The sequence below is a fragment of the Ambystoma mexicanum genome, chromosome 6q, assembly GCF_040938575.1.
Source record: "Ambystoma mexicanum isolate Mex_15411 chromosome 6q, UKY_AmexF1_1, whole genome shotgun sequence".
Taxonomy (NCBI): domain Eukaryota; kingdom Metazoa; phylum Chordata; class Amphibia; order Caudata; family Ambystomatidae; genus Ambystoma; species Ambystoma mexicanum.
In genome coordinates, this window is record NC_090937.1 from 131719843 (window position 1) to 131747195 (window position 27353).

Here is a 27353-nt window from a genome sequence, read left to right on the forward strand (position 1 = left end):
ATGTATAGTAAAAGTTGTAATTTCCCAGTAAATATGCATGCAAACCCCTGTAAACCGTGCCTGCACCCTGCTACACTGTTTACGCGTACCCTTAAGTCCAATCAGAACCCTGACTGCATGCACACACCCCTATATCCAACATGTGATCTTACCTCTGCGCAGTGATTCCCATGCGCAAGTGGCTGTACACCTGTCTTCGGGTGGTGGTTAGATAGGGAGCTTTGCGTGGTAATTTCCCTGACGTGAGTTTGCACGTTCAGATGAATGAATATGATTTGTTCTGCACAGTTGTGGGCATGAAATCTCCTTGTGGCATGTTGTCCCTAGGCACGCTCACATTTTCCCTTGTTCTTCCTCATTTTTCATGTTCCGCCCCCTATTTTGGACTTTGCGTAGGCCCAACCCACACTCAGCGAGGAGTCTCGCGCAAGGCGATCGACTGCTCACAGAGGCATGCCATACCTGCGTGAAGTCCACACAAGGAGGGGAAAAGTCCTGCACAGTCGATTCCATGAATCGATGAGTGGGGTTTTGCGTGCAGAAGGCTCTCAATTCCCGATTTCACATGCCTTTAATTCAATGAATCAGGCCCATAAGCTTCAAATATTTTCTAAGCCTTTCGCTTTTTTTTCAAATATGGAACACTTCACAAATTTGCATGTCATCCTTGCGCAGGGGCCATGCTGAATGCCTTATACTTGACTGGCAGGCCTGTGCATGGATCACTGTGTCTTCCTTCCAACATGATGGGCCTACCTGAATCTAGTAATATAACTCAAAGAGTGAAATAAATACATAAATAAATAAATAAGTCAGAGCAAATGAAAAGGAAGAGAGTGTCCCTGCCTCAGTGTTCTCTTCTCTAACAAACACAAACCTGCTTTTGGTAGTTGCAATCAGTCACATGCAGACCTGCTCCCTTCCAAGAAAAAAAAAACGTAGTGGCTGATTCATGGAAAAGTGTGCATTTTTCCCGCAAATGCTGTGTGCTGAGAACGGATTCATGGACTTTTGTGCGCAAAGTAACCGTATATGCAAGTTGCTCCCAGAACGTCCCAGAGACACCCCCACGCAAAGCAAAAACAGCCAGAGCAGATACCTTTGCATGCTCCCCTAGATGCGACTACATATACTATTCAAACAGTATGTGGAGTCCCCCGCAAGCAGGCCTGCATTTTCGGGACCCTGCACTGGGTACCCTGTAAGTGTTACAGGCACCAGACAACATGTATATGATTTATCGTAACTCAGTTAAAACTCAGAAATTCTGTGTGTGAACCCCCCCTTAAACCATTCATGCACCCTGCTACAATGCGTACTGCCCTCCCCTAAGTAAAATCAGAAACACTGCTGTGTTCCCGCACCCCTAAATCTGGCATGCTAGCCTACCCCATGCGCTGCGCTTCCTATACACAAATGTACTTACGCCTGCCTTAGGGTGGCGGAGAGATCAGGGGATTTGTGTGGGCATTTCGCAGGCGAGAGGTTGCGCAGTCACATACATGAACAGGCATTGTCATACGCATTTGTGGGCATGCTATGGACTGCCCGTGGCCCGTCCCTAGTAACTCCCACTTTTCCTGTGTTCTTCCTAATTTTATGAGTTCCGCCCCCTACAACTCCCTCTGTGCAGGCCTTGCCCACGCTCTGCGTGGTGTCTCACACAAGGCTCTGGTCCACTCGTAGAGACGTGTCGGGCCTACGCAAACACCACGCAAGTCCCAGGGGAGTCCTGCACAATCGCTTTCATTAATTGACGTACAGGGATTTGAAAGCAGAAATAATTTCCATGAATCGGGTACATAGTATTTATTTAATTATTTGATTTGATCTTATGCATATTTTCACAGCCTCTTAAAAGAGAAGCTATGAAAAGAAAATCGCAATTAAGTTCAATGAACCCAAGCATACTGGGCTGCATCAGAGAGCCAGACAAAAATGTGTTGTCAAGGCAACATTGTCCAGTAATTGCCTTTGATAGGCGCTCAATATGACACTTGACCATATTAAGCCACGTTACTGTGAAATACTGAAGTATCATGCTATAATTGTTATCTCGAGTGACGGGGGTCCATTTGGGCCGGGGGTGTGTGCCCCTAGGCAAACATGAGAGCTCGTGTTTTAGAAGTGCAGCACATTATTTAGTTTGATTCCTGCTTATGCCAATCAGAAGGAAGTAAAACATGCACCCGAGATGTTATCAGATTTAACGCATCTCCGGGAAGGAACTGTGATGTCTCTGAGGAGCCAATTTATTTTCTAACAATTTGTGGCTGATAAATAATGAAAATTTAATAGAAAGGAGACCCCTAAAGCTACATTAAGTTGCTAGAATATGCATTAGATCTTGTCAATTAAGCAAAGTGACGGCGGACAATAATATACAGGGAAACGCACACTGAATTGAGTGACTTACACTACTTTGCTTGCTTTTCCTCAGCATTTCCAAGTTTTAATCATTCTATCATTCACACAAAAACTTTGCAACGTGATTGCATTCTTTAAGAATACGTAATTTGTTATTGTTTGATTCCCCAAGACAATTATAACGTGCCTCCTAATTCCCCCTTTCTTGCTCAGTTGAGGCACAGTAGCAAATGAAAAAAAAAACAAAACACTCAGATTTGAGATACCTGGCAAGTGGGAGAGACGGCTAAATTTGAGGTACAGCAGCAAGTAGGAAAACACTCAGACTTGAGATACCTGGCAAGTGGGAAAAATGCCTGCATTCGAGACATTGCAGCACATAGGAAAACACTCCGATTTCTCAGCCAGTATTTGCAGAAGCTCATGATGTGTCAAGCAGGAAAATTTAGCTTTTCGGGTGAGTTTGATCCTCCTCACAAGATTCTCAGGAGATTACCTGAGCGTTGTTCCCGTCATGGTTCTCACATGGGTGCTCAAGGCCTGCCTTGTATTTGCAAGGCCCGAGAAATGGGAGGGAAGCTTAGTGATCAAATCACAGACTCGGAATTGTTCTTTAACAGGTAAGTTGGGTGTAAAAATACACAGGTTTATTCCTAATTCTTTGGTGAGTTGATTGGTTTTGTCAAAATAGGTGTGGCCAGGATAGGATCAGAAATTGGTTGTTTCAGCAGCATTTTGGAGTCATTTTGGTGAGTTTAGGGATGTTTATAAGGTGTTTGTTGTTAGCAGTGTTCATTTTTGATTTTTTAAACCTGTTTTATACCATTTTGTCTGTGTGTGCTGTTTAAGCTCGCTCTCAGATCTTCCTTTTTAGCCTCATTCCCTTACAACAATATTTAAAAAAAAGAAAAAAAAAACGTTTTCTTTGTGATAAATTGGATTCTGCTCCAGAAGAGTACTAGGATGAGTAAGGGAAAAATTGACCACTCAGCCCTCACACTTCTACAAACCAAAACAATGCAATCATAAAGGTAAAACATACACAGTTAATAGCTATACCTCCTTTGCCTTTTGTGGTAACGTGAGCAGAGGGAAGGCTGTACTCTCAAGAAGGGTTTGAGGGTGAACAAATAGTGATCAAAACAACACAATATGACAGTCCAAAAGAAAGAGAATGTCCAATCAATATTCTATAAAAATATATATACTTTAATTAAACACAACATCAGCACGTAGAATGAAGAGATTACTATGAAAAAAAGCCAACCCCAAAGGAAGAACAGAGAAGATGCAACAGACTGTAGAAAGTAGCACTCAGAGCTTAGTTTCAGAGCTGGTAGATAAGGTACTACCATAAAAAGGATATCTTTTAGAAAACAGGAGCAATCGTGACCTAACCAGTCTCTATGGACCATGTGGACCAAGAGGGCAGTTCAAGAGTCAACAATACCTGGATTCAGTTCTTGGAGCCGAGCGAAGATGCAAGGTGATCAGTCTGAGTTTGGTCACATAGATCGTAGAGGCCCGGCAGCAAGCAGGCATCGAGTATAAGCGAATGCGGGGAATCTGTGCGGTATAACAGCGGCTCTTCAAGGATGCAGGTCGGGCGGCAGAAGAACGCTTCACAGTTGGACAGGCTGAGTATGACTTTTGCTGCTAGGAGGGGTCGATGAGTGTCGGTCGAATGGTTCAAGTCAGCAGCCAACAGTAGTCGAGTTGTTGATCTTGGGTACATCGATGTGTGATCAATGAGGCAGCAGTTTCTTGGCCTAGCTGGGCCAACCAGTGGTGGTAACCCCTGGTTAGAATCAGCGAGTGACTCTCCAGTGATTTGGTTTGGGTCCCGGCATTGAGCAGTCACTTCAGGCCTTCCAGGTGACGAGTTTTTGCTGGGACACAATGCGTTTTGTGATGGGCGAAGGTGCAAGCAAATGTTTGATTGGTGGAGGAGAACCGCAATCAACTTTGGTGGCTTTCCTCTTGTTCCCGGTGTGGTGAACACAGACCAACTGGTCCGGTGCTATGAAGAGGGATCTTTGGCTGGTCTGGTTCTCCAGTTTCTTTAAGGACCTTTCAGGGGCACTTGAGGATGGGATGGTTCTAGTCAGGGTCTGCTCTCCAGAATCGGGAGGGTCTGGTGCACAGTGGTAGGTCCTGATGCGCAACAGAGATTTCTCTTGGTGTGGCCTGGGAGTTGTAGGGCAGATCTCCCTTCTGTCCTGGATGATTCCTTCTTCACCTTAGACTGAAGGCTTTGGAGACTACAACTCGGCAAAAGGAAGTCCAGTGTGATCTTCAGAGCAAATCTGTGGCCTTAAAGGATCCAAGAGTAACTGAGCAAATCTGTTGAAGGGGTGGGAAATCACTTATTTTAAGGTCAAAAGTCCTCAGACGATTAGACTAATACTAGCCTGCCTTGAATACAATCCCTGTTCCAGAATGGTGTGGACATTGCCTTTTAGATGTCACACTGGAAGTGCTTTGCTCCAGAGGAAGAGGACTGGACAGGAAAGTGAGAGACAGCAAAATCCAAGGTGATGGCAGCCTGCTTCGCTTGACCGGTACCCTCCTGCCTATCATGATCACATCCCCTTCCTTTCTCACTGAGAAGAAGGCCTTTAGAAATGCAGCACCTTGGTGTGAGGCTTCTCCTTTTGAAAATGTGTGGTCCATTTGTAAGAGGATTCAATCCCGCACTACAGCTAAGTCAATGCCTAGTCCAGAATACTGAATGAAAACCCTTATTGATATATCTTTATGTCCAGTTCATGCGTTCTGGATGACTACCCCTATATAACACCCCTCTCTTGGAATCCCCCTGACTCCACTGAGCCAAGAAGTAGTTCTGTTTTGCAAGTTAAAAGGTTTATTTGATAATTTAAACAATAGATATATAGATCACACTTTATAATAAATTAATAATTGAATATCACACTTAATCTGATATGATAAAGATTAACAACGGAGAATCTGGCACTAACATGCTTCTCTATAATCAATGAGGAGTTAACATGAAATGGATAAGGTAGCACACAGGTGAATAGGAACAAAAGAAAAAGGTGGTACAGAATGCTTTATGTAAGCTCAGGTGGATGCAATATTCAATGAATGAAATGCAGTATAGAAATACTCAATATGATTTCAACAAAACAATGTAATCACTTTTCTCTGGCAATCCCCTCCCCCCCTTGATGCAAGGCAAGGAAATGGAAGGAAAACACACAGTTCTCAGAAATGCAATCAAATGTGATTCAGTTCACCCCAGCAAGCTTAGACTACAGAAGTTTGAAAACACAGGCCCAAATTGCTTTGATATGTGCTGGCAATGAATTAAAAAATATGCTAAAATGCTTTTAATTCCCTTTCAGAGGTTCAGGGTGAGTGGTATCTAGTTAATATTAGTCCAGGCTCACACTAGCAATGATGCAGGGATAGTTAGCAGGTTAAACGAATTTCTGGCAAATGGAAGGCAAGCAGCAGCCGATTTTTTACACGTGAAGAAATTTGCAAATCGCGGCAAAATTCGCGGATGCGCCGAGCGCTATTACAGAGGAACCGCAAGGACTATCACGATCGTTTTGGGGTCCTAGGAAAGCCTAGGATCTCAGCTTCCAAATGAAAGTTACTGCAAGTCTCTAAGACAAATGGTCGCGGAGATATGAGCGATTTTGTGAAGGTCGTTTTTCAGATTTGAAATTTTAAAAGCTCAAAATGACAAGTGACAGATTTTGCAGCTAGAATGACAGGTGACAGATTTGGAGCTATCAGACAGTTCTACTTAGGTTAAATAGATTGAATTAGATGAATTTAAACTAAGAGATTGGTTCTACACAGTTCTGCTGGGTACTCACACTATATTCTTGAATTAAATGGGCCTCATCACGGATCTGGTCAGGGTTTTAGACTGGGCTCTGGTCTCTCTCTGGGCACAGCGCTGCTTTCTCTCTGGGTACAGCACTGCTTTCTCTCTCTGGTCTGGTCTCTTAGTTCTGGATAGATTGAAGTCTCTAGTTTGGCTTTCTGGAGGTTGATGAATTTGAAGTCTGGATCTCTGGATGTTGTATGGTCCGGCAGAGCGCGTTGCAGCAAATGGAATTGAAGGTCCCTATCTGTCCTGTCTGTCTGCTTTTATGTGTTTTGAGAGTGGGTGGGTATGTTGGTCATAACTAAACTTGCCCCTCTCACTTGTCATTGGGCAAATTTCCATTCCTCACTTGATTGGCGAAGCTAAGTTGTGTCAGAGTGATGTCATTTTATGGCTTGCAGATAGGACACTCCTCTGTCAGATTGCACACATTCTATATTTGATAACAAAAGACATATTTCACAGTTACACAGTTGCTTGAAATTACATATACATGGTGTGGCTGAATTTAGCCATGTCTCTGTCCAAATCTGTTGTTTCTAAGAGCTTGCATTCAGAAATGGCACATAATTGACTTTTTAACTGATTTTTCAATTTCTGACATTGACCCAACTTTACATACATGTGCGCAGGGAGTATGGACATTAACTGATGAAGTTTCAGATTTTTAACATGCATACATTTGGAGTAATATCCACTTTTCCGCTGACACCCCCCTGAACATACCACCGGTTCTAAAAACCTCTTAAACTGTGGGCAGAAAAATCACAAGAATTATGGTATCATTTATAAAATTTTCACATGTCCGCTCTATGAATGATCCATCTTTTTAAAGTTATGTTCTGGCTCCAAAGGGGTGTGGTTTCCTCTCAGCACAAGGTAGAAATACTGGTTTATCCAGTTCTGCCAAGCCAGCTTCTGTCTCCAGTTTCTCCCCCTCCCAGTTTCTGCCAAGAGTAAGCCACTTTTACGACCCCTGCAATATAAGATTTTCTTGGGTCCTGAAAGGCTCATTGTTCAAGAGGAAGCCATTTATGATCCTCTCAATAAACCCTCTGCCTGGGTGAAGGGAGTTGCATTGTTCACTCTCCTGCAGAGCACAGGTAATTCAATTATCAGATACATGGTATATTCTTAGTGTGATTAGTTAGAAAAGAATCTTTGTAATCCGATCGGACCTCCTTAGGATTGATCAGGTTCTTAAGTATCCTGATAATTTGTTTTGGCGCATTGTATCGGCAAATACAACTATTGACCAGGTAACACCAATATTTTCATATGCCTGGGAAATTGTCTACCTGCTTCAGGCTGTTAGTCCGCAGTGATACGGAATCTTTGGAATTTAGCTGTCCGACAGCACAGGAGGGGTCGCCGGCTTGTACTATGTACTGTAAGCATGGCATTGGTAGTATAGTGTTTAATGATATTTGGCACAGACAAACCAGACATGCTTCCGAACTTCAGTGGCCAATCAATGGTAGTTTTGAAATCCCTCGCATTGAGTATATATAATCCATTTTATTAAAGAAAAAGGCTAGACCTGCAGAATTCAATGTTTTACAGAATTGGAAGAAAGAAGCTTTGTCACAGCTTAAGAGTAGAGAAAAGCATGCACGCTGTCATAAGACGAACGCCGAAAAGGCTTTGTTATATGACCAAGATAAACAGTCTGAATCGGATAGGAATATGGATAGGGCTTTCTCACTTGGCATCCAGAAAATCTATCCTTCTAAAGACTTTCATGTTTCTGACGAATTTATCGACAAATTGTTAAATGAACGAAGGCCTGGTGCCTCTGCGCCACCTCTGTATGTTCCTCTTCCTGCTGCTTTGCCTCTTCCTGCTGTTATTCCTGCTCTTCCTGCTGTTGTGCCTATTGTCCCTGCTCTTCCTGTTGTTCCTCTTCCTCCAGTCGTTGTTCCTCCACCTGTTCCTCCGCCTCGTCCTATTGCACCTGTGGCAGTACCTCCATTGAATTTACCTGCTCTCCCTCTTCCAAGTGGTCCTGCATCGCTTGTAGTCGATCAAGGAGCGGGATCGAGGGTTGTTACTCGTAATACTGTACCTCCAGAGACAAAACAGAACATGATTGCATGGGCTAAGCATTGTATGGAGAGAGATGATCGAGCTAATGTTTTTGCCACACTTTCTAATATGGACAATTTTCCTGAAAAAAATGTTTTTATTGAGGGATTAGGGATACACTTGTGTGTAATGTGGGGAAGACTAAACAATACAGATCTCCCACAGGGGTTGAGGGATCTGAACACCTTAGCGCTTTCTAGAGACACTGTGGAGAAAGTACAAGAGCATGTTGAGAGGATATTTGAGTATAGGAAGGAGTTGTAAAGGTTACAGAATGAGGATGATGATGACGATAGTATGTATGTACAGAAACGGTTCCTTCCTTGTCGTAAATCAAAACCCGAAGAAACACGAATTTGTACGAAAGATGCGATTAGAATGATTTCAGACATATCGATAACTCCAGTTGAAGTATATGACACGTATAGTCAGTATATGCTAGAAATGCAGAGAAAGGTGACACAGGTAATGGTAGAGTACCTGCAGGCTGATTGTATGCAAAGAAAGATTTGTTGTCCCACAGAATTATTCAGTATTTATAAGAGAGCTTTTTCACTTGACACTTCTTCGACTGCTTTAGCGCTTGATTTGGCTCTGTTGCTTAGTAAACGTTCGGAGTTGCCTACTTCTCAGTTGCCTATGAGAGAGGTCCCTCCGACATATTTTCCGAAAGCTGAGATTGCGGCTGATGCTGTAGCAGGTACACCTGCTCAAGAAATTCCTGCACATTATGTGTCACAGTTTGTTCATGTCCCGTTCTCAAGACAGGAAATGAACACCAATAGACAATCTATGGCCGACATTAGGAAAAATCCGACAGGATTCTATAAAGAAATGGAGTCTGTCTTGCAATCTTCAGTATTCCCTCTAGGAGATATTGATCTGTTATTTCCTGTACTCCTGCCCGTAGATTTGTGGAAGCAAGTTAGGACTATAGATGATGTAGCAGGGTTAGGAGATACATGGGCTAACATAATTAGACTTAATGGAGAAAGGCCAGCTGGCGAGAGACCGCCTCAGGTGATACTAACTTTACCTAACAGAATTATTGCTAAACTGAAAACCTTAATTCCCGAAAAGAGAATTATTTGGGAAAAGCTTACGGCCCGTGTCCAAGGGAAGTCTGAGGGTGCTACCGAGTTCTTTAATCGGTTCAAACAGGTATTCTCGGATTTCAGTGGACAAGATTTAGGCACAGAGTCTGGGAAAAGATTATTTGTAGAGAAATTTGTGCATGGATTGTTGCCTGACATCCAGTCGCAAATTATGTCTTCTGAGAGCGCTTGGCAAGTGAGGTCTCAATCAGAAGTACTGCACATGGCTCAGTACTATGAGAATCGTGTCAATAATGAAAAAGAAAGAGTCAAAAAAAGGAAAGGTGATTTGAAGACAAAAGTATTATTGCAGAAAATTGTTAGGGGCCCTAGAGGGGGTAGTTTGCAGATTAAAGGTCAGTATGTTCCGCAAGGAAGTATGCCCTTTGGTCCTGTAAACATTAACCAGTGTGCCTATTGTAGACAAGAGGGTCATTGGCGTGCACAATGCCCGATCCTTCGACAAAGGTCGAATAATGCATTCGGAAACATGGGTAGACGATCCAGAGGTCGCCCGGGTGTAGGGGGCCCTGGTAGAAGCCAGTTTGCACAGGATCCACAACTAACTTTTTCACAGGATAATCAGGTACCAAGTGTGGATACTAGAAACATATTCGACCATCCTTCTGCTGCTTACCTCTCTGAAGAACTTCCTTTTGATGACATTATGTTTCGTTAGGATTCCCTGAAGCAGAGTTTTCAACCGATGCCTATTCCCATTAATCAGAAAGGTCCCTACGTTGAGATGATAGTGAGAAATAGGAAACATCTATTCTTGGTAGATACAGGGGCACAGAAGTGTTCCATTGATCATTCTCGGGTTCCAAACATTCCACTGTCAGGGCAAACCAATGTTTCTGTAGGGTTTTCTGGCACACCAGTTGATTGTCCAGTTTCTTTGCCGGTACCTATTTCTTTGGGTCCCTTTACGGACCACTGTCCATTCGTTTTGACTTCGAATTATGGAGAGAATTTGCTGGGGTTGAATCTGTTGAAGGAATTAAATGCGGTAATTCATTGTTCTACTGACGGAGTGTGTTTGACGATTTCACCACAGCAACTTTCTGCCTCTCAGTTCTTAACCAGACCTTTACCGCCAGAATTCAGTGATGTACCAGAGAGTGCAATTGACGACAATGATGTCGGTGTTTTACAGATCGAGCCTGTTAAAATAGTCTTGAAACATGGAATAAAGCTGCCACGTATTCCACAATATAAGATTTCAGTTGAGGGTGAGCAAGCTTTGAAAGGCATTGTTTCCGATTTTGTGCATCGAGGGGAGATTGAGGAAATTGCAGGTAGTTTGTGCAATAGTCCAATTTTGTCCTTGTACAAAAAAGGCGATAATGCAATTCCATTTAGTTTCATAATTGATCTGCGTGCCATCAATAAGGTTGTCGCTCCGCAATTTCCAATTGTGCCTGATGTGATGATGATATTAACTATGATTCCGGCTTCAGCTACTTACTTTAGTGTTGTGGATCTGAAGAATGCTTTCTTTAGTATTCCTATACACAGTAGATACTTGTTCGCGTTCACCTTAGGGGGACGCTCATTCACCTTTACCCATGCACCGCAAGGTTACACGGAACGTCCTAGCATTTATAGTAGGGCTTTGAAAGAACAGCTTGATACCCTTGAATTGCCCTCTACTTGTACATTTCTTCAGCATGTTGATATCTTGCTTTTGGCTGCCGATTCTGAGAGCGCTTGTAAGCAAGGCACTGTGTTATTACTTATACATCTGGCTAAACATGGACACAAAGCTTTGCTTAAAAAAGTTTCAATATTGTTGTCAGGAGGTCGCCTATTTAGGCTATCTCCTGTCAAAGGAGGGAAGAAGATTGACACCTGTATGTATAAAACATATTTCTGGCACGTCTGTCCCAAATACGCAGAAAGAGGTTAGAGCCTTGATCGGAATGGCTTCTTACTGTAGGTTATGGATCCCGAACTTCTCACTAGTGATTAAGCCGATGTTGGCTTTGACGAAGAAGGGCATTTCTTCACCATTGCCGTGGAACATGGAGCACCAGCAAGCATTTGATCTGCTCAAGACTGCATTGTGCTCGGCACCGGTTTTGGGCACACCAAACCATGAAAAGGCCTTTCTGTTGTTTGTGCATGAATGTGATGGATGTGTTTTGGCTGTATTAATGCAGGAACATGGAGGGAAGAATAGGCCATGCGGTTACTTTTCTTCCGCCATTTTTTCCTATAGCATGCACTTTGCCAAGATGTTTAGGAGCTGTCGCTGCTGCGTCTGTAAAACAGAGTGAGGGAATGGTCTTAGGCCATCCTCTAACCCTGATGGTGCCTCACTCTGTAGATGTTCTATTGAACAGAACTCAAACGCACCACCTCACTTCCGCACGGTTGACGAGATACGAATTAATCTTGTTTGCTCCCCGCATAAAAATTAGGAGGTGTTGTGTTCTTAATCCGGCTGAACACTTACCTTTCCCGCAAGGTACTGCGTGCAGTGACGAAGAGTCACATGACTGTCTGTACACTACCGAACAAGAGACAAAGGGTAGACTTGATCTAAAGGACACTCCTTTGAATAATCCACAAGGGGAGCTGTTTTGCGATGGCTCCTGCTTCTAACTTCCGGATAGTACATCCACAGCTGCTTATGCAATCACCACATTAAGCACGGTCGTGGAAACCAAGAGAATTACGTATAACTCCACGCAGGCCGCAGAGATTATAGCATTGACCCGATCTTGTGAACTTTCCGAAGGGCTTACAGTAAACATATATACTGATAGTCAGTATGCCTTTGGGGTGGTTCACAACTTTGGTAGACTTTGGTCAGAAAGAGGGTTCATAACTTCACACGGTACAAAGATTCAGCATGGCTCCCTAATAGTACAACTGCTCTCATCGAAATATTGTAGATGAGATAGGAAAAGGGAATGTTTTTGCTGATCAAATAGCTAAACAGACTACCACCAATCTCTTTACGGATATGTATGTTTCAAGGGAGACTGTAAATCCCTATGCAATGGATGAGGGTGTTGATTCTGTAAGGGATATCCAAGCCGATGCCATATTAGAATAATCCAAGAGATGGGCAGAAGGCTTGGGGAAACTTGATGATGATGGGTGTTGGGTGGATGTAGTTGAAGGAAGATGGCTACTTCCTGACGCATATGTAATGATGATGGTTGTCATGGCTCATGGCCCTACCCATATATGTGCCCGGAAGCTTACACAAATGTTGGAGAAAGTTTGGGCAAATGACGAAATCCCTAAAATAGCTGAGCGTTATGTTCAGAATTGTATAATCTGCTTACAGCATGCATAATGTGGGAAAGGGAACATCAACTCCCAGGGGAAGTTTTGGTCCATCTTCTGTCCCCTTCTGTCCCCTTTGAGGTTATCCACTTTGATTTTATCGAAATGGAACGGTGTAATAACTTGAAATATGTGTTAGTTGTCATCTCTGCGTTTAGCAAATGGATGAGGCTTTTCCTGTTAAAGATGCTACAACCATGACTACTGCAAAAACCATGTTAAAAGAGAATTTTCCTAGGTTTGGGCTACCGAGAGTCATCTGTTCGGACAATGGTCCACATTTTGTCACTGCTGTAATTCTGCAGATATGTGCGGCATTACAAATCGACAAACGGTTCCATTCGGCCAGACACGCTCAGAGTGCCGGACTAGTAGAAAGACACAACTGCATCATCAAGAACAAGCTCCCTAAGACGTGTGCGGGCACCAAACTAAAATGGGCGGACGCTTTACCGATCGTGTTACTAGCTATGCGTACAACCCCTCAAACTAAGACTGGGCTGGGAGGTGGTAATGGGGAGACCTGCGAATATCTGGAACCTTCCGAAATGTCGGTCCTTAAAGAATGCTGAAAATGTACTTCTTTCATATTACTGTAGCCAGTTGACTAAAAACCTGTATTTGATTTATCACCATGTGCGAGAGGCTTTACATGTACGATACGAGGGCCCAGGTCATAGCATCCGGCCTGGAGACTTGGTATTAACGAAGGCATTTGAATGATCCTCTTGCCTTGTACCGCAGTGGCGGGGCCCGTTCCAGGTCCTGCTGGTCACACAGACTGCGGTGCGTCTCGCAGGCATAAAACATTGGATCCACACGACGCATGTCAAGAGGCTTCCACACCCAGTGCCATACGATATAGAAGAAACAGAACCCCTCACCAATACTGCAACCAATGATCCTGAAGCAGTAAACAGCAAAGAGAGTGAATCGGAGTCTCTCTCTGAGCCTGTAAGCCTGGGGAACCAGTCATTTTGTCACCACACTCTCCAAAGGTTTCGTTTCTGGAAACTGTTGTTCCGGATCTTGCATCTTCACTTGCTCTTGATATGTTGTGTCCAATGGGAAGTGATGACACATTGCTCTCGGATCAATCAGTACCGGGGACAAAGAGGTACAATTTGCATCCAAGAAAATAGACTTACAGCACGGTTCGGCTGTGCATTCGAAGAAGAAAGGAAAATCATCAAGGGCTTGCTTTTTGCCCAAGTAATTGTTCGAAAAAGGGTATTCTGTCGGCTAGGGTTGTGGAAGGACTAAGAAGTCACTCGGCCAGGAGGTCGCCAGCAAATAACGTTGGGGTTTTTTGTTTGAAGACTGCAATGCCTGCAACCACTACCGCTCGTACAGGACTTATAAATGATCGTGTGACCAGCAGTGAGAATGGACAAATTGTTTGGGCCCCGAAAACGTACTGCTGTCTTTTTATAATGTCAATTTGTTTTATAATAGTAACTGTGTTAAGTTTTTGGTACCTGGAAGAAGCGCATCCATTCAAAACCTTGTTACCGACTGAAAATGTACCCACTGTCCCTACTCCTTTTGTGCATTTGCATACTGTATCTCCTATAGACTCTCAGCATATACAGAGATACTATAAAAACACATTATTACTTATCATGAATGCTACACATGCCATTTTTAATAAATCCAACTGTTGGATCTGTTCACATTTACTGCAACATGGGGATAAGGGGCTAGGTTGGTATATTCAGCCTTTACCTTTGACAACTGCTTGTTATGCTTCTCTTGGAGCACTATTCTTTGGTTGAAGGAACAATAGCATCTCAGGGAATTTTGATGGTACTAATTTGAATAATTTTGAGAAACATGTTCTTACGCCCTTGGGATGCTCACTTTTCGTGAATAGGAGCAAGCTCAACGTTGCTTCTATCAGGCCTTCTGCTAGATTGTCTTGTCCTTTTCAATCTTTGATTTCTTTCAAGATGGCTCCTATAAGCAATAAGGATGCCATGCCTCCTTCGTACACTGTTAACCATAGCCCCGATTCAGTTTCTTTCTGCATACAGAGGGATGGTACTCAGTCAATGGGAAATTTTAAAGGTTGTGCCAACATTGAGAATTTGACTGGGGAAGACAGACCTTTGTATGTAGGCGAACCTGTCTACTTTGTTTGCAGTAATATAGCATTTGCATGGTTACCCAGGGATTGGCAGGGAACTTGTTATTTAGGCATCCTGTTACCCAGGGTATTCATAGCCAGTACTGTAGAGGTTTCAAAGGCTCGTCCACGGCGGGACGGGAATGGTGACACTCCAGCACAGGTTCTGGGAGACATAGCAAAATCCCTTGTGCCATTTTTCGGACAAATTGCAAACTCTGAAGACATCAGGAGACTAGCGAGAGTACTGGAGAGAACCATCAACCGGACCACGGACATACTCTATAATATGACATTAGAACAGAAAGCAATAAGAATAGTAGCACTTCAGAACCGGATGGCATTAGATATCATTCTGGCTGAATGTGGTGGAGTTTGTAAATTAGTGGGGTCTGCTTGCTGTGTTTTCGTGCCAGATTCCTCCCCAACTATCTTTAAGGCAATACAGAATGTGCATGTCCTTAGTTCAGAATTGCATGTTCCCGAGGGAAACTGGGATCTTAGCACTTCTGGGACTTCTTGCGATCTTGGGGTTGGAAGGTGCTTTCGGTCTTGCAGATCATTTTGGGAATTCAGTTGTTTCTTTGTTGCTGTATACAGTGTTTACCTAGTATATGTTCGATGCTAGGGGGATGTTGCGCACAGGTGATAGGTACAATAGGACACAAGGTATACAACTCAGATAAGAGTTCCAAACAGTATGTGCTGGAAGAGATTTTGATAGATGATCTAATGGCAATAGATATTTCTGACAGTATTCAGGGTGTTTGGATGTTGATACGTGGAATTGTTCGTAAAGTGACCAGAAGTAGTTTAGAGCTTGGCATAGGCCAAAAGGAGGATTTGTCGAATGGAAAATTGTATCGTGCCTCCTATACTCTATGAATATATGTGTATTGGCCTACACCAAGTTGTTTATAGGCCTCTTGGAAGGAAATCCGCGTTGCAAGATCTTGACCTTAGATCAGTGTAAGCCGCCATTTTAGATCTATCCACCATTTTAGGCTCTCCCTCTAAAGTCAACATGTGTTCTAAGATGGTGGACAATGTCATTCCGAATGCAACATGGCCGTCTTGACCTCTGTGTATAAACTAATGTATAACTTGCCTGCAGGCTACATGTTGTGGTAATGAACTGAGAGCTTGTCCTTCGCTGACCTGTGTGTAGAGGATTACTTGCACCAACAAAGCTAATCCATGAGCATATGTTAAACAGAATGTATTCAAATACTGAAATGTGAACACTTGCTTGGCTACATTGCATAAAACTGTTTAAGAAGGTTTAACATGAAATCCTAAGATATACCGTTGCCATTAAAGCTTGTTAGTGAATACATTAAAGGTAAACCCTAAATGTACAGATGCACAAACTCGGCACGAACCCTAGATCTGTAAAGTATTAACCAATATTAACTGGGAAATGGGTTGAATATTGTGATTTCGAGGGTATAAAGAGTGTGACTATTCTAATTTACAGTCCCACTCACTGAGCACACTGAACCAAGCTGGAGTTTGCTGTGTTGTACTGAGGGCCGATAGCTATCTGTTACTTTGTCCTTTGGAACTGTTCAGTATAAAATAAAGATTGTTTATATGTTTCTTTGTAACCCGCGTTTGGTGTATTTCCTTTTGGGGTACTCAGCCTCGATATCTTCTTTTTGTTTTCACAGTATGCCCACCAAATGCATCATGTGGATGTTGCTGTCTCTCCACCCACAATGCAGAAGCCTAACCCATCCACACATCATGTACCCCAAACGCCAAAATAATGTCCATCCTTACTCTACCTAAGCCCTAGTATCAATGTAATTCTACTGCATCCTAAGAATCGTACAGACCCCTTCCCTGTCATGCTGAGCCATTCGTCCCTCTTCAAATTCCAACCATTGAATGTCTTGAGTTAGTACTCTCCTGTGTTTATGTAGACGTGAGGTCAACCTGGTACAACCTCATGTCTCAAATCTCAGGAAACTGGGTGGATCTATGGCAATTGTACAGTTTGTAGTTTTTCCTAGACCATACTGCTCATGCTCACCTTCAATAAATATAGGGAAGGAAGAAAAAGACATGGAAACATCTTTTCCCATATTAAACAGGTAAGAATCCAAACGTTATCCATTACCGGCCTAACCACATGCAATTTTGCAGATTTTAGTATCTAAATGTTTTTTTTTCTGCTTTAAATATTGTTACACAGAAGGAATTGTTACCCAACTACCTCAAAATGTATGATTTTCGGATGTCCTGTGTTTATGTAGAAGTGAGGTCAACCTGGTACAACCTCATATCCCAAATCTCAGGAAACTTGGTGGAGCGATGACAATTCTACAGTTTGTAGTTTTTCCTGGACCGTACTGCTCATGCTCACCTGCAATAAGTATAGGGAAGGAAGAAAAACACATGGCAACATCTTTTCCCATATTAAACAGGGAAGAATCCACACTTTATCCATTACCGGACAAACCACATGCAATTTTGCAGATTTTAGTATCTAAATTTTTGTTTCCGGCTTTAAATATTGTTACACAGAAGGAATTGTTACCCAACTACCTCAAAATATATGATTTTCGGAATGCTATTTTTGAAAATGTAGTTTATTGAACTGTGCATGGATTAATTCAAATACGACTCTCCCAATACATTGTCTTGTCAACCAACTCAGCCAACCACATCCTCAATCAACTTTTTCACAAAAACGTTCCATTCTTAATTCACAACTCCAGCTCCTGAGCTGGACAGGGTGTTGTGTCAGAACCATGGCATGCCCCACACACCCACCCCCCTTCACATGGACCTGTACACCAAGTAGACCCAAAACCAAAATAATGTTATCCTGTTGATGCTCCTAGTTGCATGCCAACCTTGCCATGTTCCATTACTGAAGCATCCAAAGGCAAGGATGAGGCCTACAACAGAAACTGATCCTGTGTTCATATTTCTGTTCACCAAAGATGCATAAATCACCCCAAAAACTAGACGGTATAGTGCTCCCTTCAAATGAAATCCCTCTCTCATAGAGTTTAGAAAGAAGAAACAACGTGAACTCTGTCCCAACTCTAATCCAGAGAGGCACCTCCCTTGACGCCTTCAAAGTCAGTACACTGAAACACTTGATTAAGCACAAGATGTGTATTCAACACACACCCAAGCACCTTTTACAACAATATTCCGATGGTATACAATTTATTAAATTCCTACTACTTTACAACGACATTTCTAACTACCAAATCATGATGCTACGATCTTCCATGATCAATGTGGCTCAATGGACTAATGCATCCACTACAGGGTCCTGTGTTTGACATCATGGTCACAGGTTCGAATCCCGTCAAGTCCACTCAGTGCTCCATCCTTCTGAGGTGAATAAAATGAGTACCATTACGTTGGGTAACAATAAAAATCTGTTATTAGCGCCAAGATACCCCTTCAGGGGTGAACATGCACTTTACAAATATGTCTTTTATGTTACTTTGGTTCTCACAATTTGATGTATACATATTCAGTTTGAAATGTGCAACTGCAGCCAGACCTCTCCCTCAGCATCATGTTCCCCAAGTGTGTCCTCCTTTTCACCACCATGCATGACTTATCTCAAAAGACTCCATGTGGTGTCACCTTTGTAATACTCATTTAAAAGAGGTGACTTCGATTTGATCTTGTTCTAATCAAATAATAAACTCTGTCAGATTCTAAAATATACTCTTTCAACAAAATATATATATACAAAATACCTTTCTTCAAGAATAATATGAAACAGATAAAAGAAGCATAGGGTATCAGGTACTTAACAAAATAGGGCCAATGCATTTAAAATAATTGGATTTTAGTGCTTATATTTACCATGGAAAATATACAGGGTATGATATTCACTGCTTTTTTACAGGCATTTATTTTTTAGATTTACATAATATGGACAAATAAAAATAAATATTACTATGATTTCCCGGCTAACTTGAATGTAAGAACACATGCCGTTATTTTTTTTTAATTCATTTTATTAGTAATATACTTTTAGCCAACGGCTTTGTATATACAACTTAAAATACATACATACATAAACACATGCCCATGTTAGGAACATAAAAACTGTTTTCAAAATACAATCAAGTTCTAAATATTGGATCTCAGCAACCGTGAACCTCATGCCTATCATGAAAATAAAACTTACATGAGCAATCTAAAATAAGCAGTTAAATATTTCTACTATTTTCTGATAACATCTTACCATAAAATACATAAAATGAATATCGTCGCCTTACATAAAATACGACCATATCATTGTCACATCACAGGGATCGATTGTATTATTGAAAGATTTTTTTTTAAAAACGAGTGCAAATCTTAGTGAGGCTGTCACAATATACAAGTAAGTGTTCTAATGTCTGTAGCTCAAGACACCCGCATAAGCGACACAATCTTTCTGAGGGGAATCTCCCAAGACGCACCCCATGGACCTCCAATGCTCAATATTGGATCTTTCCTCTATATAATTTGAGAAATCGAATTATTGTAACCGGGCAACTGACTCATAGCCACAAAAGGTGGATGCTTTCGACCTGGCTATGACACAGGCACAGCAGAGAGGTGATTCTTATGAAAAGCTCATAACCCAGTAGCCTGAAAATGTACACACTTCCCAAAAAACAGTCTACAAGCCAAATCCATGGGAGTAATATTCAAACTCCAGCAGCCATTCATCCAGAAAAGAATAAGACCACAGAACAATGCAAAAGTGCTTCCCATGGACGAGGAAGAGAAATCACCTCTGGTGTCACGTGGCAGGGTGTTGCAGCTCTCACTGAGAGTGCTGGGATGCACAAGAGCGCAGAGCGAGGCAGACAGATGTTTAGTATAGTGCCGGCTGGAGGTGAGGTTTGCCATTATTTGGTGGCTCTCAAATTGCTGCAGAGATATTGGGCCTCATTCCGACTTGGGCGGTAAGGTATACTGGGCACCAGTAAGGAGACCGGTGCCGGTAAACCCTTAACGCCCAATTCCGAGGTCCCTTAGCGGGAACCGTAATGGACGTGTGGTCTGACCACACGTCCTTTATGGGTCTCGCTAAGGGACCAGGGTGCTAATTACTGGCCCGCAATTTGTGGGCCCATAGTTAGCGCCTTCCCCATTTCCATTGAGCCCTATGGGGGCGCAAATGGGAATGGGGAATGGTTGGTTGAATGGGGACTTACCGGGTCCTCCAGGGTCAGAATGACCTGGTAAGTCCCCATTCAGCCACACCGGACCTGGACCTGGTATTGGAGGCAGCCATAGCGCTAATAGCGCCATGGCTACCTCAAATCTTGGAATGAGGCCCTATGGTGTTTGCGCTCTGATTGAGCAGGTGTTATTAAATGCAGCTGAAGCTTTCACATGAGAATTCAGATGATGCCAATCCACAGATCCCAAATTAGATGCCAGTGAATGAAGACTCTTTGATAGCACCATTGACATTCACAAGAGGCCACTACGATGGGTATCATGGTGAGCTGGTACCTTTCTAGGCATACAATCTTCGGGATCATGATATGACAATGATATGATATGATAGGTTATTTATAACGCGCTGAATACCCAAGGTTTCTAAGCGCGGACCTGGGGATCGAACCTGTGGTGCTCTGTGTCGTCTTGCTTCCAAGGCCAGCACGTTGCCCCTGAGCTATCCTCTCAAGATCGTGCTGCCAGCAGCTTCTTTTTCAGTTGGAAATAGAGCATGCTGATTGCTGAGGACTGACAGGCAGTGCCTCTCAGCTCAACAATGATTTCCAGCAACAACACACAATCTATGGTCCCTGGGGGCAAAAGGGCTCCTCTCAGAGGGTAAGCCCCTCCCCCGCCCACCCCAATGAGCCCCACAATAACACTTTGGCGAACGTCTGGTGGACAGAACATTTGAATTATTATTACCCAACCCTATCAAACAGACATTGAATCAGTATTACAAGCATGCGTTGAAAAAAATATGGAGCAGATCAAACCTTGCACTTGAAAATGTCTGGCAAAGGCTGAACAAAAATAACAGAAATGCCCTGCAACGGTACCCAAGGGCAGGCGAGAGGTATTGTTCATACCATGAAATACATATAAACCCAGCACACACGAAGATCTTAAAAATCAAGCTGGACCATTCTGGATTCACCTCCTACCACCATCAAAGAGTGGATCTGGCTGTTCTAAGAAATCCTGGTTAGACAATGAGACCAACACCTGAACAAGCGGAAACCTTATCTGTGCCACACTATGTGCAAGGCATGCATGCTCTCTGTGATGCTCATTTAAACCCTGTGAGAAGCATGGAAGCCCACACACCCAGGTGCTTCCTGGTTTTTAAAATAAAGTAATTAGGTACGTAACATGTTCTTTGTTTTCTTTGGAAGAAGATTAGTGTTGTCTGGGTGCTCCTATGAACTGGGTTTTAGTTCAATAACGTCAACGTTGGTGTATTAATTCCTTTTTACACAACATTAAATAAAAAAATTAAAAAAATAGGTGTCAGGACCAAAAGAACACGACATGCAATATGCACTTTTCCCCGCACAGGGCCATCAAATTGAGATTCCCTAGATGCAAATTATGAGGCAGAGCTTTTAACTGGGGATTATTTTAATTGCTAGGTATCACAGAGAGGATTTAACCTCAACAAAGTTTTACATTTCTAATTAAAACCAAGGAAAAAAAGAAGAAATCAATTACAAGGCTGGCAATGGCCATGCTGTAAGCTCCAGCCTGCCGTCAGCTGCCATTTCTTCCCGGGCAAGTAGCTCCGTGCGCTTGTTTTAATATAACCGAGTTTAATCAAACAGATTTGCTCCCGCTTGAAAGGTAATTAAAAGAACACAATGACTCGTGGCACGTGCTGTGCCACATGGTCTGCACACTTGCAAAGATCTGCACAGTGGCTCTCCCTCATATCATGGACCTTCACACTAGCTGTGGGACAGTGCCATTGAGTTCCGAGATCAAGCTGAAAGAATCCATGCACTACAAACCACACTATAGATATATATATATATATATATATATCTCCCAATGAAAGCCTAGCTCCTAAAGATGCTTGTCTACACTTTTATAAAGCAGATTTACATCAAGGCTGGATACCTTGGTGTCGCCAGGGCTAATAATAATAATAATAATAATAATAATAATAATAATAATAATAATAAATGAAACACTCATATAATAACAATGAGTGAGGACTCCAAAGCATACTCCAGCTGGAGATGAGTGCAGGGTCAAGCTACTTTAGTGAAAGGAGTTGTCTACCTCTATTATTTTCAATAAGGTCATGCCTATAGGAGAAGCACCACCTACTATCAAATAATCATCGCCATGCTAAGTTTTACATCGACCTGTTTGAAGAACGTTTCAATTTGACAGGACAGGCTTCCACTGCTTGGACCTTCTCTAACCCTTGCAAGGATGACAGGCATACCCTCACGTCCAGGCATGATCCTGTACTCCCAATGATGGGCCATGTCTGTTCAGTCGATGTACCCAGGTGACTCTGCTTGGATCTTTGCTAACCGTTGCAGTCATGGCAGGCATCCCCTCACGCCCAGGCATGATCCTGTACTCCCAATGATGGGCCATGTCTGTTCAGTCGATGTACCCAGGTGACTCTGCTTGGATCTTTGCTAACCCTTGCAATCATGACAGGCATCCCCTACGCCCAGGCATGATCCTGTACTCCCAATGATGGGCTGTCTGCTCAGTTGCTGTACCCGGGTGACTCTGCTTGGACCTTTGCTAACCCTTGCAATCATGGCAGGCATCCCCTACGCCCAGGCATGATCCTGTACTCCCAATTATGGGCTATGTCTGTTCAGTCGATGTACCCAGGTGACCCTGCTTGGACAGCATATCTGGCAAAAAAGATGTTTATGACTTCATCAGATAAAGATAGGAGGGGCTGAAGCACAGGAATGCTGAGGGGGGAAAGACCAATCAGAAAGTGCAATGGATGCCGAGGTCAGAAAGATGTTCACCCGCCACACCTTTAAGTAGGAAAGGCTGCATTGTCATCGGGTGCCTGACGGACGCATGTTTCACTGCAAGCAAATTAGCTGTTGCACTGACAGGACTAACTTTCCGAGACCAGCACCACATTGTCACCCAAAGACATGCCGTGCGGCTGGCACATCCAGGGATATCTATGGGTATTCGTTTTGGGTCCTTGCCTGCTTCAAATCAGGACTATCATTTACATTATTTCTGAAGAAAAAACAAAGGCCTGAGCAGTGACAAACGTCTTGAGAAAAATAATAGGTTGTATATATGTTCTTTCATATTCCATCAAACATGTTTCCAAATTAAAGAAATGTAAGATTGCACTTTTCCAAACACAGTTGAGTCATTGCAGTGTATTATCCTTCATGCATTGCACAATAACTACACATATATGTAATTGCAGAATCATGGCTAGCTCAATCAAGATACACATCACTAATCAATTCAGGTGAAGGCAATCCTCTTGGATAGCTATTAGTTAAATGGACAATGGGCCTCATTAGGACCCAGGCGGTAAGGGGTTTACGGCGGCGTAAACAGCGCCGACCCTTACCGCCTGATTCCGAGGTCCCTTAGCGCCATGGAGGTTTCAACACCTGCTTTTAGCAGGTGTTAAAATCCATGGCGCTAAGGGACCTTGTTGTTAATTACGCCACCGTAATTTACGGCGGCGTAATTAACGCCTTCCCCACTCCCATTATGCCCTATGGGGCAAAAATGGGAATGGGGAAGGGTAAATGGGTTAATGGGGACTTACCGCCCCACTCACCTCGGAATGGGGCGGTAAGTCCGCCAACCACCATGGCGTAAACGTAGTTTACGCCATGGTGGTAAAGGTACGATCCAGGCGGTAACTTACCGCCTGGGTCGTAATGAGGCCCAATCTGTCTCCTCTGGGCTACCCCAAGTAGAGTCTATGGGGATGCCAAGAAAGAGAGCCCACAGACCACGCAGACGATGTGACAATGCTCACGTTGCTGTTTGTTTGCTTTCTGGTGCTATTTTATAAATGTATTGCACTTGATTTCGAATGCCATTGTGGGACATAGCCAACTAGGACTATATGCAACGCCTGTAGTATGCATTATAACAGTGACACAATGCTGTGCTCATCAACCCGCCAAGTAGAATCATCCAGTCAGGGTTCCAACATATGCAGAATGAACATGTGTGCTATAGAGACTGTCACTGCAGATCATTTTTCAATCATGTGGTCTTCCTTAACATTTGACTGGACTGTGGGCATCGTTCACGCCTCAAAATGTCTACTGTACTATCAAAAATGTGTACACAATGTTAAGGAAGATTTCGCTGTCATAATAGTTTTGAAATATGAAGATATTGCCTTCATTTCTGTTCATTTGTTTAAGCGTTCGAAAAGAAAATGTTGATGGAAGACCCCCCCCTTAAAAAAAAAAACATGTTTTGATGCCTTTAAGTATGTTTTCTCCAAAATATATATTACCTGTAGGTAATTGTTTCACTAAATGTCTGTTCAGCTACGAGTGCATAGTCACTTATGCCTTCTTCTCCCCTTCAGACAAACTAATGTGTACTAAGAGGAAATATCCCAAAATGTTGCCCACAGAACTCCGACTGCCGAAAAATCCGTCTTTTCCCCCAGACTCCCCTTACACCACACATATATATATATGGTAGGGGCTTATGGGATATAATACAAGTGTAGGGGAAAGCGAGGGGTCTCCGCCTGCGTATGTATGTGGTGCAAAGGGGGTTGACCAAATAAATTGGCATTTTCGGCCGTCAGACTTTTGGGGGTCACAGTAATCACATATATCCGTACCAAGATATCCTAACTGTCAACACTCAATTTCCCAAGGGAGTGCAGCTGATTACAAGTATATCACAGGGCAGTGGCAAGCTGAGCTGATTCAAAGAAGTGTTATGCAGTGTTGCTGAATATCCTCATCAATAGATTCATCGAGTCACCAACACAAGTGCACTAAAAACTCACCAAAGTAACCGTGGCTCTCTTTTACGTATGTTGACCCTGGATGGCTCAGTGTGGAACTCTGCACAATTCGCTGATTGATGCAAGAAGCACCATTCATAATGCCTAACGGCAGGGAGCTCAAGAAAGGTAAACACATTTCTATAATATTTTCTTGAAATATGTTTATCATTCCAGTGGTCAGAGCTGTTATCTGAAGATATTAGTTCCTATTGTGGTTAGCAGTCACAGCCCTGAATTGAATCAGGGGAAAATAAATGCATGATACGTCATAACACACAGACAAGATATACATAATCTCTGGATACCTGCACACATGTCCACTGGGTTGCAACAGTCTTTTAGATCTGTCCAGTGCTTTAACAGTAGGCGATTTGCAAGTAACTCCAACTCTGTGCACAGAAGACATTGGCCATATCACACCTTAAAAACTAAACTAGGTAAGTCTTGTTCTATGTCACGTCATCGATGGGTGACATTTCAATGGGTTTGTTTACGAGTATTTTTTACCGAAAAAAACTAATTGAAATTGATTTATCTTTATTTTGGGAAGGTGGGGGCTCCTCCCCAAAGCCCCCATCCCGTATTTTTTTAACCTATTACCAACCACCCCAACCCCTTATATATACTTTCCAACCTCCCCTATATATTTCAATGAATTTTTTTCGATAAAATGTACTCAGAAAACCCCCCATCAAAATGTCACCCATCGATGAAAGAACCCTATTCCGTATGTCCAACACTAACTTTGGCACTCAAGCCTGACTCTGATGGACTGGTAGTGCACACTGCATACAGGAGATGGAGGGGCTGCAATACCACATTCTGGGCCCTGTCTGCACATGTTACTAGCCTCACAGCCTACCACAGCACAATTTACCTGTGCGACACCTTGTTGTGCCAGGTAGGAGCATCCTTTTCACTCTTACTTACAACTGCTGGTCGAGATATATAGACAATATGCATGCATGCCACGATTAATTCTGACTGCATACACTAGTCGTCGTATACTAGAGCTGTTCAGGGACTTCACTTTCGGACCAGGGTACATTGCTGTTAACTAATTTCAAAACAAGCTGGTCGTTATAAAGCCCTGTTTGATGTTGGCATAATCAGCGGTACTGAACTGGATCTGTCACAAACCATGTTTTCTCTGTCGAAATAGTGCTTGCAACACTTTGCTGATACAGGCATGGTCTTACCCATTATAGACAGCATAATAGGTGTGCTATTTATGCATTTTTTGTTTTTTTCAGATCACCCAAAAATATGTCCGTCAAGCGACACACGATTTAAAAATAATCCGACCAGTCAGCGAAATAGTCACTTTAAATTGCACTCTGCATTTCAAGATTAATGAAGGATGTGATTAGAATTGATCTATCCAATCAAAAGACAGGCAATCAATAGATGCAGTGAATTATGTTGGCAGGGTCGAAACAAGTTAATGAATTAACAAGTGAACTGGTGAATCGTTAAGAAATGTGTTTGAATACAGTGTTGAATTTTAACCACGTAGCTTCTTTGGATTGCATTCACCATAACACACACCCACGTGTGTTGTGACTCGTTTGAGAGAAGTAGATTGGGTGATTGTTCGGAATTGTTTGTCAATTGAGAGACACGCAGAGAAGTAAGTTAGCAGAAGGGCCATTCTAAATCATGGCACTGGCACAAGAGTTTCAGTCAAAGCAAAAAGGAGGAACACAATTCCTCTTGTGGGATGTATACAGCCTGGTCACAGGAAATACAAGTGAGGGAGGATAGCTCAGGGGCAATGTGCTCGCTTTGGAAGCAAGATGAAACGGACTAACACAGGTTGTGATCCCCCGTGTCCGTGTTTAGAAACCTCTGGGAATTAAGTAAATCACCTATCATATAATATAACACAACTCAATAGTGAGTTGGGAGAACTAGCATTGTGCTACATCCTCGCCTGATTGGTATTCTTGTTGTCAATTACACTGCTGCTTGTGCTGGTATCTCTTAGGACAGTGCTGCACTATCCTAGATTGGGAAAATGGGAGAAAAGTTGGACACCCCACACAGTTACACATCTATGTCTGAGTTAACCTAGATGCAGGATAGTTATTTCTTTCAAGGAGTTGACGACAAAGTATCAAGTGGAGCAGAACACATTTGAGATAAAGTTGAGTTGGCCAAAATGAGGCGGACTCAAAAATGCCTAACAAAAAAATCCAAGGTACTTTGGAAGGAAAATGTATGGCAATGTCTAACTTCAGCCTCAAAAAATACCTTTAAGAGTGAGTTTTGGAGAATTATGTCCAGGGTGGATAGAACACCCTCAAATAGCGCAAACACATTCCCTGCAGAAGTGATCTGGATAAACCACTTTATCAGTCTGTAGAAGGAAAGTGGGGACGATAGTGAACATCTCCAACTGGGGACTGTTGTGACCCACAACTTCAGTTTGGGGCCAAAGAACTGAGGACACTCTTGTTCCTAACTCCATCAGGAACATCTCCAGGGAGTGATCAGATCACACTTGAGGTACTCACGATGAACCATCAGATATGGGTC

The 27353-nt window shown here is 42.8% G+C and overlaps 1 protein-coding gene and 1 pseudogene across 2 annotated transcripts in view; both read right to left on the bottom strand.

Annotated features, from left to right (window-relative positions):
- The window catches only part of GRID2 (glutamate ionotropic receptor delta type subunit 2), a 2892146-nt gene that overhangs the window by 2165499 nt on the left and 699294 nt on the right, over positions 1–27353 (bottom strand). The gene's annotated exons all lie outside the window — the stretch shown is intronic.
- Positions 631–689, bottom strand: LOC138517120 (U6 spliceosomal RNA; annotated as a pseudogene).